At 45.1% G+C, this 12,441-nt stretch overlaps 1 protein-coding gene across 2 annotated transcripts in view; it reads right to left on the bottom strand.

The window, feature by feature from the left end:
- ZBBX (zinc finger B-box domain containing) overlaps window positions 1-12,441 on the bottom strand; it is a 357,196-nt gene that overhangs the window by 306,370 nt on the left and 38,385 nt on the right. For both annotated transcript variants that reach the window (XM_069727388.1, XM_069727390.1), the window contains exon 2: window positions 11,030-11,237. The gene's annotated coding sequence lies outside the window, so the exon portion shown is untranslated. The remainder of the gene's footprint in view (window positions 1-11,029; window positions 11,238-12,441) is intronic.

Raw genomic sequence — 12,441 nt, 5'->3', positions numbered from 1 at the left:
TCCAGGCGCTTCTGCCTGGTCAGCAGCTCTCTCACGGGGGGCGTTTCTGTGGATAGAAGAGGTCGGAGAGCGGACGGTGATTACGCTGCAAATACGGCATGTGTGAACATACCCTGAGATTTACTACACACTCAATTTGGTCCTGTCACAGAGGGCAAGAACGTTTTTTTTTCTTGTCAAATGTGAGGTCCCACCAATAACCCCTCCCACTGTCTGTATACTTACGGAGAAGGGACGCCGGTTGCTCATCCCTGGAAGATGCGGAAGAGCTGCTGAACTCCCAACCCCTTGCTTGTGCCACAGCTCCTGCAGCTAAAAGAAAGCAAATACATATCTGGTTAACAATTGAACACGCTGTGAGGAGCCACTCGCAGTTTTGGTCACTTACTAATGCTCGCCTCTGGGGAGAATACCGCTGACCCAGGGGAGAAGACGAGTGGCGGAAGGGAGGTGTTGAGGCTTGCGGAGGGGTGCTAGCGCGCCTGGTCCTTACTGCATCTGTAATGTATACAATATTTCAGCTCCCCTCTAATGTCCCGTATGCAGTAATAAAATTGCAATGAATGATGGTTAACATACGTGACGGCCCGGGCTGTGGGCTGCCGCTGGTGGCGGATGAACTGCTGGCTGGTGCCTGTTCCGGCGCCGTCTCTCTACACAAATATTAAAGAACTGCAATGTTTAGACACCAAAAGTACACGGCTCCAGACTAAAAAAAAAATACCTAGGCGCCATTGGCGGCAAAAGTTAGGAGCCAAATGAAATTTTGAGTCGCCAAATGTACGTACATATATAGAAAATAGAGATCACTCTTCCCAGTGATGCTATACTCTGCATTGTCTGGGGGCTCTGGTGTTCAATGCTCTGCGTGGCCTAGGACACGTATTATTGCATCAATAGGAAGCGCCTCATGGCAGCGCGCGTCTCCTGATTCGCCCCTCCCGGCAGCGCATGCAGGGTTGCCAACCTCCTCCTAAATGATTTCTGGACAATCTAGATAAAAATTGTGGACATCCCAAAATTTTATATGTTGGTGGAGATTCTGGAACCCCTGACCTGACCATTTTTCACGGACACCGCATTTTCCTCTCGGACAATACAGACATGAGGAAAAAGTGGCATGTTTTTCCGGGAATTCCAGGACAAGTTGGCAACCACGAGCGCGAGTCTCCCGATTCCCCCCTCCCGGCATCATGCATTACCCGATTCCCCCATACTGGTACTTGCCACGACTTGTCTCCGGCCGCAACTCTGCCAGAAGCTGTGGGGTCTTGAACTTCAAGTCTGCCCACTTCTTGCGCAGCTGCAGTGCACTGCGGCGGATGCCAAATCGCCTCTCCATCAGGCGAGCAATGCGGCGCAGCACCTCCTGCTTGTGCAGGTTCTTGTGGGCAGATGCTGTCTCAAGACCCTCATAGTCCCAGGCAGACATTTTAGAGACAAAAAACTTTAGCTCCGTCTGGCCAAGGGGAGCACAACGCTGTCTCGCCGCCATTTTACCTGGAATGACGCTGAACGGCACCGCCTAACCACGCCCAGAGGAGGTCCTTGACTCAGGCGTGATGCCGCGCGATCCGCATCGCTATAGCGTCTCCATTTATGCACAGCGTCGCGGTTGTGGCGCCGGCTCCTGAAATCACTCTTTGGCGTTCCCGGTTTCAAGCCGTAGCGCTCACCGTCCTGGTTTCACCGGCTTGTACAGTGATTTTAGGGTATCTATGGGGAACGGCTGTTGCGTCAACGCTGCTTATTAACTCTGCGTATTTAACGGATGTATAATATGCGGCAAATACGCGATGTGTGAACACTACCTTACAGTATTGGATGTCTTGTGTCAGTTTAGCAAATCATAAGTACTAATTCTTTTTTTTTGGCTTTTTCAGGTTGCCATGTCTATTACAGATGTACCTGTGATTGTAGCGGCTGCGTTGTTGGTTGAAGCTCATTGCCAGCAGGAGGCTCACGCGCGGAACACTCGTACTAAGCGATAGCGCCGCATGTGGACCAGACAGTGGCTGCAGAAGAGGAATCAATTGTCCCATATGGGCCTAATAAGGGAACTGCAGGAGAACAACCCGCATGATTTCAGGAACTACCTGCGAATGTCGGAGGATTCCTTTAATGTGCTACTTGCTGCTGTGGAACCTTCTATCAGGCGGCAAAATACCAGGATGCGAGCTGCTGTCTCTGTGGATGAGAGACTGGCTGTCACGCTGCGGTTCCTGGCGACTGGCAGGTCTATGCAAGACTTGCATTACTGTGCAGCTATTTCCCGATCCCTGCTCAGCGTCATCATCCTAGAGACATGTAATGCAATCGTCTCAGCTTTACACCGCACTTACATGCCTTTCCCGGAGACCCAGGATGATTGGAAACAGATTTCCCATGGATTTCAGCAGCAATGGCAGTTTCCAAATTGTGGTGGGGCCTTGCATGGGAAACATGTCCGCATCACCCATCCACCACACTCCGGCTTATTTTTCTACAATTACAAGGGTTATTTCAGCGTTATTCTCATGGCCCTCGTTAATGCAAACTATGAATTTATAAGTGTGGCTGTAGGGATCAACGGGAGAGTATCTGATGGCGGAGTTTTGGAGCACACCGATTTTGGGGACCGCTTGAAAGAACACAAACTGGCCTTGCCGCCCAACAGCGACACTACTGAAAACATGAACTTTGTGTTTGTCGGAGATGAGGCGTTCCCATTGCATCCCAACCTTCTGAAGCCCTTCTCCCAGAAAACTCTGACACCGGAGCGATGCGTTTTTAATTACAGACTTTCCAGAGCTCGACGCATTGTGGAGAATGCTTTTGGTATTATGGCAAACCGATTTCGGGTTTTCCACACTGCACTCAACATGAAACTCTCGTCTATTGGCTCTGTGGTGCTTGCCTGTTGCGTCCTGCACAACTTTCTACGCCGCCGTGATGCCAGTGAACACAGTCCTCCACAATATGTTGACTCTATTGACCCTGCAAACGGAGATGTAACCCAGGGCGAATGGCGTCTAGACAAGCACAGGGTTTCAGGCTTGGAAAGTCTTGGATCCGGAAGGAACTCTGATGATGCGATGATTTGCAGGGAGAAGTACTGTGACTTTTTCAATGGGCAAGGGGCTTTCCCATGGCAGCATCTCCAGCAGTAGCGCAACTGTTGCCATTTCCTTGTACCATGTATTATGGAATACATTTTTTTGGGTTGATGTGCTCTCGTGTACCATTTTGTTGATCACCCATGCAATTCCTTTTTCTGTCTCAATGTCTACATAAATATATCTATCTATGCACATACTCTAGTTCTGTGGCAAACATATGAATCCTCAGAGTCCGCAGCATCCTCTGCCCTAGCGCTTTCCTGATTTTTATATATATTATATATATATATAAATAATATATTCACTTATACATTATGTGACTATGTAAACAATAAATCAAAAGATAAGAGACCATGTGAAGCTTATAAAGTTTATTAACTTATTACAACAGTAACTAGTGAAAAATGTGGCCCACAAAGCTAACGGTAAATGAAGAACAAAAAAAAAGTGTGAACGCATAGAGTGCTTATGAAACAGAAGTCTCTATCGTTTCCAGTCCAAGAACACTACAGATGTTGATAGTAGGTGTCCATCTCGCTGTACTGCTGTGTGGCCGTAGAAGGTCCTTGCGAAAAGTCACCAAAAGAAGGGGGTGGAGGTGGTGTCCGGAACTGCAAATGATGTGGGGCCGGTCTGCGGACAGGAGTGCTGTGCATGGGCTCTTGCTGGTGTCCCTAATAAAACTGGCCACTGGGCTGACGGTCGCTGCTGGTCACCGTTGATGTGTCAGTCAGTTTGCCTGCGGCTGCCGCGTTCAAAACCTCGAACATTACTCTCTCCGCGTGCGTTCGCTGGGTAATGTCCAATCTATTTAACCGTTCCGCAACGAAGGATGGGAATCCGGTGAGCTGGGTTGTGGCATGCTGGGTCATTATGTTGTTGGCCAGTGCCAGGAGATCCACAGGTGTGCCCGCAGTCACCTTTCTTTTGCAAGATGGGTGCTGTGGACGTGTCTGCTCCTCAACACACGGGCTTATGGAGGACTGAGGGGTCTCGTCATCGTTGCCTTCCAGTGTTTGGAGCTGTTGAGGAGGCACCTGCGAGTACAGGAAAAAAAAAAAAAGTCAATAACATACAAACAAATCAGCCCTAGAGAGCCCCCACCTCCCCAACACCTCTATGCCCGTCCGTGGGAAGCTATGAGTAAGTTATCTAGGTAGCAAACCACAGGGGTTACAGAGCTGGGCTGAACTACTTTTGCCGGCTATACTGTACGAATGTGCGGAAGACACAAAATTTAAATTTATATTAGACTTTTGAAATAAGACAGCATTTTTCAGGAAGGGAAGGACTGTTTGGACATACTTATCTGAAAAGGAAGAGGCAACTGTTATTATCTGGTGGATTAAACATGAAAAACGTGAATTATTATTATTGGAAACCGTGCAGTCTCATAAACATACAAGACACACGGCATGCTACAAGCAGGGAAGCTAGGGGGTACTTTTCTGGTCCCGAGTGAACGCCAGCAGGTCATAGTACCACAACTTGGGCACATAGACGTCGTCGGTTCCGGCCCCAGACTTCATGGACTTTTCGACCTTGTTGACTTCTTTTTTTGTACACTGTGCGGAGAGCCTGGATCTTCTTCCGCACAATGTTTTCATCCACCGTCTCAGTGGGATGATGCTGCTTGTAGAGGGCCACCAGTTTCTCATACGCAGCTTTCTTCTTGTAGCGGTTGCTGTAATCCACAGACTTGATCTTCCACAAGCAGGGCAGGGAGCGGTACATGTCGATGAGTGCCAGAACAAACTCCTGGTCATTGGCAGACATCTGAAAGAAAGAAATAGTTAAGTTACAGCAAGCAAGAAAGTGAACGCTCAAAATGGCTGCCACCCAGCGCAAAAGCGTATTTGTTTACCTTTTCATAAAGCGAAAGCTCAAAATGGCTGCCAGCCAGCGCAAAAGTGTATTTGTTTACCTTTCCATAAAGCAAACGGTCAAAACGGCTCGTGAAGGGAAGAGTCATGTTAAACAATGTAAAAGGCTTATGAAGTTGTGTGGAATGCCAGAAGGGGGAGTTTACAGCCCCTGGAGTGGAAGATTGTCTTGAAAAAAAAAAAAAGGTATCCTAGAAGTTAATGGATTGTTGTCTGCAAGGGCATGAGAAAAAGTCTCTGAAAGTCTATATAGAGAAAATTGGGTAGAAGAGAAAAGGAATGGGCAGTGTGCTTTTTCTTATTGTTAGCAGCCATTTTGTGGATGGGCCATGTGCTTTTCCTATTGTTAGCAGCCATTTTGTGGATGGGCCGTGTGCTTTTTCCTATTGTTAGCAGCCATTTTGTGGATGAAAAAAGTGTTAATTCTAATGGTGGCTATTTTGTGGATGGCAAATGTAAATTTGGCGGTGACCATTTTGTAGGCTACACACCACATTACCAAATCCTTGTTACCCAGTAATGACCACTAACGGCCAATACTACAGCGCAAAAGCGTATTTGTTTACAAACTTGCAAGCTCAAACAGATCTCTGCAGAAATGTAGTATACATCACTCTACAATACACTTTCCATAAAGCGAAAGCTCAAAATGGCTGCCAGTCAGCGTAAAAACGTATTTGTTTACTTTTCCATGTAGTGAAAGCTCAAAATGCCTGCCAGCCAGCGCAAAAGCGTATTTTTTACCTTTCCATAAAGCGAAAGCTCAAAATGGCTGTCAGCCAGCCCAAAAGCGTATTTGTGTACCTTTCCATAAAGCGAACGCTCAAAATGGCTGCCAGCCAGCGCAAAAGCGTATTTGTTAACAAATTTGCAAGCTCAAACAGATCTCTGCAGAGATGTAGTATACATCACTCTACAATACACATAAATTAGCATTGCTGCATGGCAGATGAAACAAACAGCACAAAGATATTACTTACCGTTGATAAGCTGAAAGAGATAGAGAACGAAGAGGATGCAGAGTTCTGGATTTCCAAACAGGACGCTCATGTGAGGCTCGTAGGTGGCGTAGAACGCACAAGTGAATGCAAAGGAGTAGAGTCGCGGTTTATATTTCGGAACGCAGCTACAGATGATCCCGCTGTGGCCTATCAGCGTTCAAAGGGAGACGCCCAGCTACCATTGTTCCTGCTGCAAGTTCCCTCCCAGGCCGTCGCGGCTACACGCCTACCTGGCTAGAAGGAGACGCTGCGACACCCCCTATGCTCGTTGCTGGCGTCGTTGCTTTTGATGTCAAACATGACGATACACGCCGACCTGATGACGAAATAAAGTTCTGGACTTCTAGCTCTGACCAGCGATGGCACAGCGGGATCCAGATCGCTGCTGCGTGTCAAACACAACGAGATCGCTATCCAGGACACTGCAACGTCACGGATCGTTGTAGTTCTCGTTGCAAAGTTGCTGAGTGTGAAGGTACCTTAACTCTGCTGCCTCATTACAGTGAATGGATCCCTCAGTGGTTTCATTTGAATCACGTCACTCAGAGATTTAGATGTAAACCTCAAAGTAAGTGCTCAGCATAGAGCGCCGGATAAATGTGATCCTAAACGTTATGTAAAATGTTCCCAATAAAAGCTTCAACTCAACCACAAAAAAAGCAAGTCCCCACTCAGGTCTATCATCTGTTAATGTATATACAGGGGGCTTCCTCGTTACTGGTAGTACCCTCCAAAAGAAATTCAGCAGCAAATTCTCCACTCTCAAATCCAAACCAAACAGTGTACCTAAACCACATATAGAGTCCACATGTTTGGCATTTCTGAAGCAATGAGAGCCCGCCTAACTTACGGGTGCATGTCTCCAGAAGCACGGGCTGGACATAACGTACTGGTGAGTGCAACATACTGGTCTTACAACAGCAGTTTGCAATTTTTACTCAGCAACAATCAATGTTGCTTGTTTCTGGAAAACACCAGTGGAGTCAAAAAGCGGCACTACACCTATAGATAAATTCCCAAAGGGGTTTAATTTCCAAAACTGGGTCAATTGAAGGGGGCTTCTGCTCTTCTAGCTATTAGGGGCTCTGTATAATGAGTCCCCAAACTGTTCTAGGAAAATTTGTGCACCAGTAGGCAAATAGCGCTCTGTTCCTCCCGAGTCTCTCCGTATGGCTAAGTAGTACTGTACAGCCACATATGAGGTATTGCCACGTTCAGCAGAAATTGTGGACAAATTATGGTGCCATTTTTACCCTCTTCTTGAGAGAAAATGTAAAATCTGAGGTTAAAACCAAAATTGGTGATGAAAATGTAATTATTTTTTTTTCACTGCCCAATAGTATTAAACTCTGTGACACTACCGTGGTGTCAATATAATCACTGCACCCCTAGATGAATTCATTAAGCGGTATAGTTTGTAAAATGGGATCACTTATGGGGGGTTCTGCTGTTCTGGCACCTCAGGGGTTCTTCCAGTGGGTCATGGCACCAAAACAGTATACTCTAGGTCTCCTTGCCTTCTGAGCTTTGCACTGTGCCTGAAAAATATTTCCTGGTTACATGTAGGGTAAGGAAAAAATGGACCTCAGTTTGTTGTAAAAAAAAGAAATTCCTATAAGCCCTACGAAAAATTAAAAACTTGGGGATAAAACCACATTTTAGTGGTAAAAATGTAATTTATTCTTTCTTCATTGCTCAATGGTATAAAATTATGTGAGGCACATGTGGTGTTAATATGATCACCGCACCCCTAGATAAATTCATTGGGGAGAGTAGTTTGCAAAATGAGTTCACATATGGGGTTTCTGTTGTTCTGGCACCTTAGGGCCTCTGCCAATGTGACATGGCACCCTCAAACCATTCCAGGAAAATCTGAACTCCAAGTTGGCGCCTCTTCTCTTCTGAGCTTTGCACTGTGCCTCTAAAGTAGTATTCTCCACATATGGGGTATCGGCGTACTTAGGAGAAATTGCGCAAATAATTGTATGGTGCAATTTCTCCTGTAATGCAAAATTTGGGGCTAAAATAACATTTGTGTGGGGAAAATGTGATTTTATTATTTTCACAGCTCAACTTTATAAACGTTTGTGAAGCACCTGTGGGTTCAAGCTGCTCACCACACATCTAAATACATTCCTTGAGGGGTTTAGTTTCCAAAATGGTGTAAATTGTAGGGGGATTCCACTGTTTAGGCACATCAGGGGCTCTCCAAACGCAACATGGCATGTGCCAATTGTTCCAGGAAATTTTACATTCAAAAAGCCAAATAGCGCTTCTTCCCTTACAAGCTCTGCCATGCGCCTAAACAGCGGTTTTCTCCTTCATATTGTGTTTCAGCGTGCTCAGGAGAAATTACACAACAAATGTTGTGCTCCATTTTTTCCTGCTACCCTTGTCAAAATAAAAAAAAATTGGATCTGCAGCACATTTCTTGTGAAAAAAGAGTTAAAGGTTTATTTTTTTTCCCACATTCCAAAAATTACTGTGAAGCACCTGAAGGGTTAATAAACTACTTGAATGTGGTTTTGAGCACCTTGAGGCGTTCAGTTTTTAGAATGGTGTCACTATTGGGTATTTTCTATTAAATAGACTCCTCAAAGTGACATCAAATGTGATGGTTTTGTAAATTTTTGTTGGAAAAATGAAAACTCGCTGGTCAACTTTTAACCCTTATAACTTCCTAACAAAAAAAATTGACTCCAAAATTGTGCTGATGTAAAGTAGACATATGGGAAATGTTATTTATTAACTTTTTTGTGTGACACAGCTCTGTGATTTAAAGGGACACTGTCACCTGAATTTGGAGGGAACAATCTTCAGCCATGGAGGCGGGGTTTTGGGGTTTTTGATTCACCCTTTCCTTACCCGCTGGTTGCATGCTGGCTGCAATATTGGATTGAAGTTCATTCTCTGTCCTCCATAGTACACACCTGCGCTGTGCAAGATTGTCTTGTGCAGGCATCTACTACGGAGGACAGAGAATGAACTTCAATCCAATATTGCAGCCAGCGGGTAAGGAAAGGGTGAATCAAAAACCCCAAAACCCCTCCTCCATGGCTGAAGATTGTTCCCTCCAAATTCAGGTGACAGTGTCCCTTTAAGGGCACGAAAATTCAGATTTTAAAACTTGCAAAATTTTCACCGAATTTCCTTTTTTTTCACAAATAAACTCAAGTCATATAGAAGAAATTTTTACCACTACCATAAAGTACAATATGTCACAAATAAACATTCTCAAAATCAAGAAGATCTGTTGAAGTGTTCAAAAGTTATGACCTCATAAAGTGACAGTGGTCATAATTGTAAAAATTGGCCTGGTCATTAATGTGCAAACTACCTTCGGTGGTAAAGGGGTTAACTATAACCCACAATGCTATTTGTATCGATGAAATCATTCAGCCCTTTTTTAAAAGCCTTTATAGTTTCTGCCATTACTACCTTTTGTGGTAGGGCATTCCACATTCTGACTGCCCTAACTGTAAAGAACCCTTTGCTATTTAGCTGTCAGAATCGCCTGTCTTCCACCAGTAATGGGTGCCCGTGGTCTTTAGGCTATGTGTGCACGTTGCAGATTTGCTTCTGTATAATTCTGCCAGGATTCTGTCTCTCTCAGCGGAAAACGCAGTTGAAATTCCGAGCGGATTTGATGCATTTTTTATGCGGATTTTCATGCGGATTTGTAAGCTAAATAAAGATATATATTTTTTTTTTAAATATGACGTCATTTACTTGTTCAACCTCTTCAGCCAGATACCCTCATTAATATTAAATAAAGACACACACAGTCATCAGCCTATGTAGGAGCATTAACATAATTAACCTATATATGCTGTAGCAAAACAGCAACTGTTATTAGTAGTGTTGAGCGATACCGTCCGATACTTGAAAGTATCGGTATCGGATAGTATCGGCCGATACCCGAAAAATATCGGATATCGCCGATACCGATATCCGATACCAATACAAGTCAATGGGACATCAAGTATCGGAATGTATCCTCATGGATCCCAGGGTCTGAAGGAGAGGAAACTCTCCTTCAGGCCCTGGGATCCATATTAAAGTGTAAAATAAAGAATTAAAATAAAAAATATTGTTATATTCACCTCTCCGGCGGCCCCTGGACATCAGCGGGAGGATCCGGCGTCCGGCACGGCTTCTTTCTTCAAAATGCGCGCCTTCAGGACCTGTGGAATGACGTCCCGGCTTCTGATTGGTCGCGTGCCGCCCATGTGACCGCCACGCGACCAATCAGAAGCCGCGACGTCATTCCTCAGGTCCTAGAAGGCGCTCATTCTAGGACTTTAGCTGAGGAATGACGTCGCGGCTTCTGATTGGTCGCGTGGCGGTCACATGGGCGGCACGCGACCAATCAGAAGCCGGGACGTCATTCCACAGGTCCTGAAGGCGCGCATTTTGAAGAGAGAAGCCGTGCCGGACGCCGGATCCTCCCGCTGATGTCCAGGGGCCGCCGGAGAGGTGAATATAACAATATTTTTTATTTTAATTCTTTATTTTACACTTCCGATACCGATACCCGATATCACAAAAATATCGGATCTCGGTATCGGAATTCCGATACCGCAAGTATCGGCCGATACCCGATACTTGCGGTATCGGAATGCTCAACACTAGTTATTAGGCTACGTCCCCACGGTCAGTAATAGGCAGCACATGTCAGCTCCGTCCAAAGCGCTGATGGCTTTTGAACGCAGGTGATATTTATCTTGCTGAGACTGAGCTTCTCCGCAAGATAAATTGACATGCTGTGGTCTGGAAAGACGCACCGCATGTCCGTCTCTGCAGGGAAGCTACGGGCGTCAGTAAACGCATAGTGAACATGGGATTTCTCGAAATCCCATCCACTATGCTGTAAAATCTGGCCACTGCGGGTTGGATGCTGTGGATATATGCAGCGTCCAACCCACAACGTTTACTGACTGTGGGAACATAACCCCAGAAATCTGCGTGAAATGCAATGTTTATTTTAAAAAAAAAGTGTGGGCTCCCGCATAATTTAATATGAAAACAAGAACATGTGAGCACTCACCAATCTTCTTAAACAGGTATCTTTATTGATTAAAAATCTTCACGGCACGGGGGTGTCTGTACATGAGAATGCGGGAGCAGAATGACGGCCGTTTCACGCCGGTCTGGCGCTTCAATGGGTTCAACGAGGGATCGGACGTGATGCCTGAAGTAGTGTGCGCCGTCAGGGCCCCTCCCTGGATACTCACTCCGCCCTCCCACGGTACAAACTTAAATAAAATGAATAAAAACAATGGTAACAATAGCAGACAAGTGTACATAAACGTTACAGTTTAGACATAAACTGACAACTTGGCTGCACCTAAGGCATATATCGAGCAACAACATTAGGCTTACAATTCAATACCAAATTAGTCGACATTGTACTATCTAGGTAGGCGGCCATTAATATTTATATATACTTTTTTACTTTTTACTTTTTCCATCCAACCCTGCAATATAACAAACCTATAATAGAATATGTAATCCCTACACAGAATATAATAAATCATACAGGTAAAACGTTAGATGCACCATGTATCGTGGAGGTGAGATGCTGATCATAAAAATATTGACATGTCGATTTTGTCATTAAGACCGGCGGGGTCCATGGCACCCGTCTGCATGATCCACGTCGCCTCACGTCTCAATAGTATGTTATGATGATCGCCACCTCTTTTGGGTAATTTAACCTGTTCTATCCCAGCGAATGTCATTACCTCTGCATTCCCCCTATGCACCTCCTTTGTATGTGTGATGAGTCTAGGTGCGCCTTTCTCTGTAAAGACGGATCTGCAGTGTTCTCTAAATCGCACCGAAAGGCATCTAATGGTCTTACCTATGTAAAAGTGTCCGCATGGACAGTATATCACATAAACTACATATTTAGTTTTGCAGGTGATGAACTGCATGACTTTGTGTTTGACCAGTCCGATGTGTAAAGTTCTATCTGTGACATGATGTCTGCAATACTTGCAATGTCCGCACCGGTAATTCCCCAATGGGGCTCCTCGTTCTAGCCAACTATTAGTTTTAATGGGGGTGATACAATTTTGCACTATTAAGTCTCTTATTCTAGTGCTTCTTCTATTTGAGATCAACGGACCTCTGGCTACTACTTCTGCTAGTTCACTATCCCTATTTAGCAGATGCCAATTGTTCCTAATGGCTGCTCTAATATGTTGGTCCATCAGGCCATATTTAAAACAAAAAATTAATCTGTTGTCTGCGGAATTGCTAGTGTTAGTTGTTACTGTGGCTCTATTACTCATTTTCCTTCGTGCCTCCTGCCACACCTGATCAGGGTAACCTCTATATTTCAGACGTTCCTCTAAGTCTCATGTTTGTATGTCAAAGCCTTCTTGCGTGTTATTAGTCCTTCTAGTTCTCACTAGTTGGCCGTACGGTAGTGACCGCTTGGTGTGACTTGGGTGG

Source organism: Ranitomeya imitator, chromosome 5, assembly GCF_032444005.1.
Source record: "Ranitomeya imitator isolate aRanImi1 chromosome 5, aRanImi1.pri, whole genome shotgun sequence".
Classification (NCBI taxonomy): Eukaryota; Metazoa; Chordata; class Amphibia; order Anura; family Dendrobatidae; genus Ranitomeya; species Ranitomeya imitator.
This window is presented reverse-complemented; position numbering and strand designations above follow the sequence as displayed.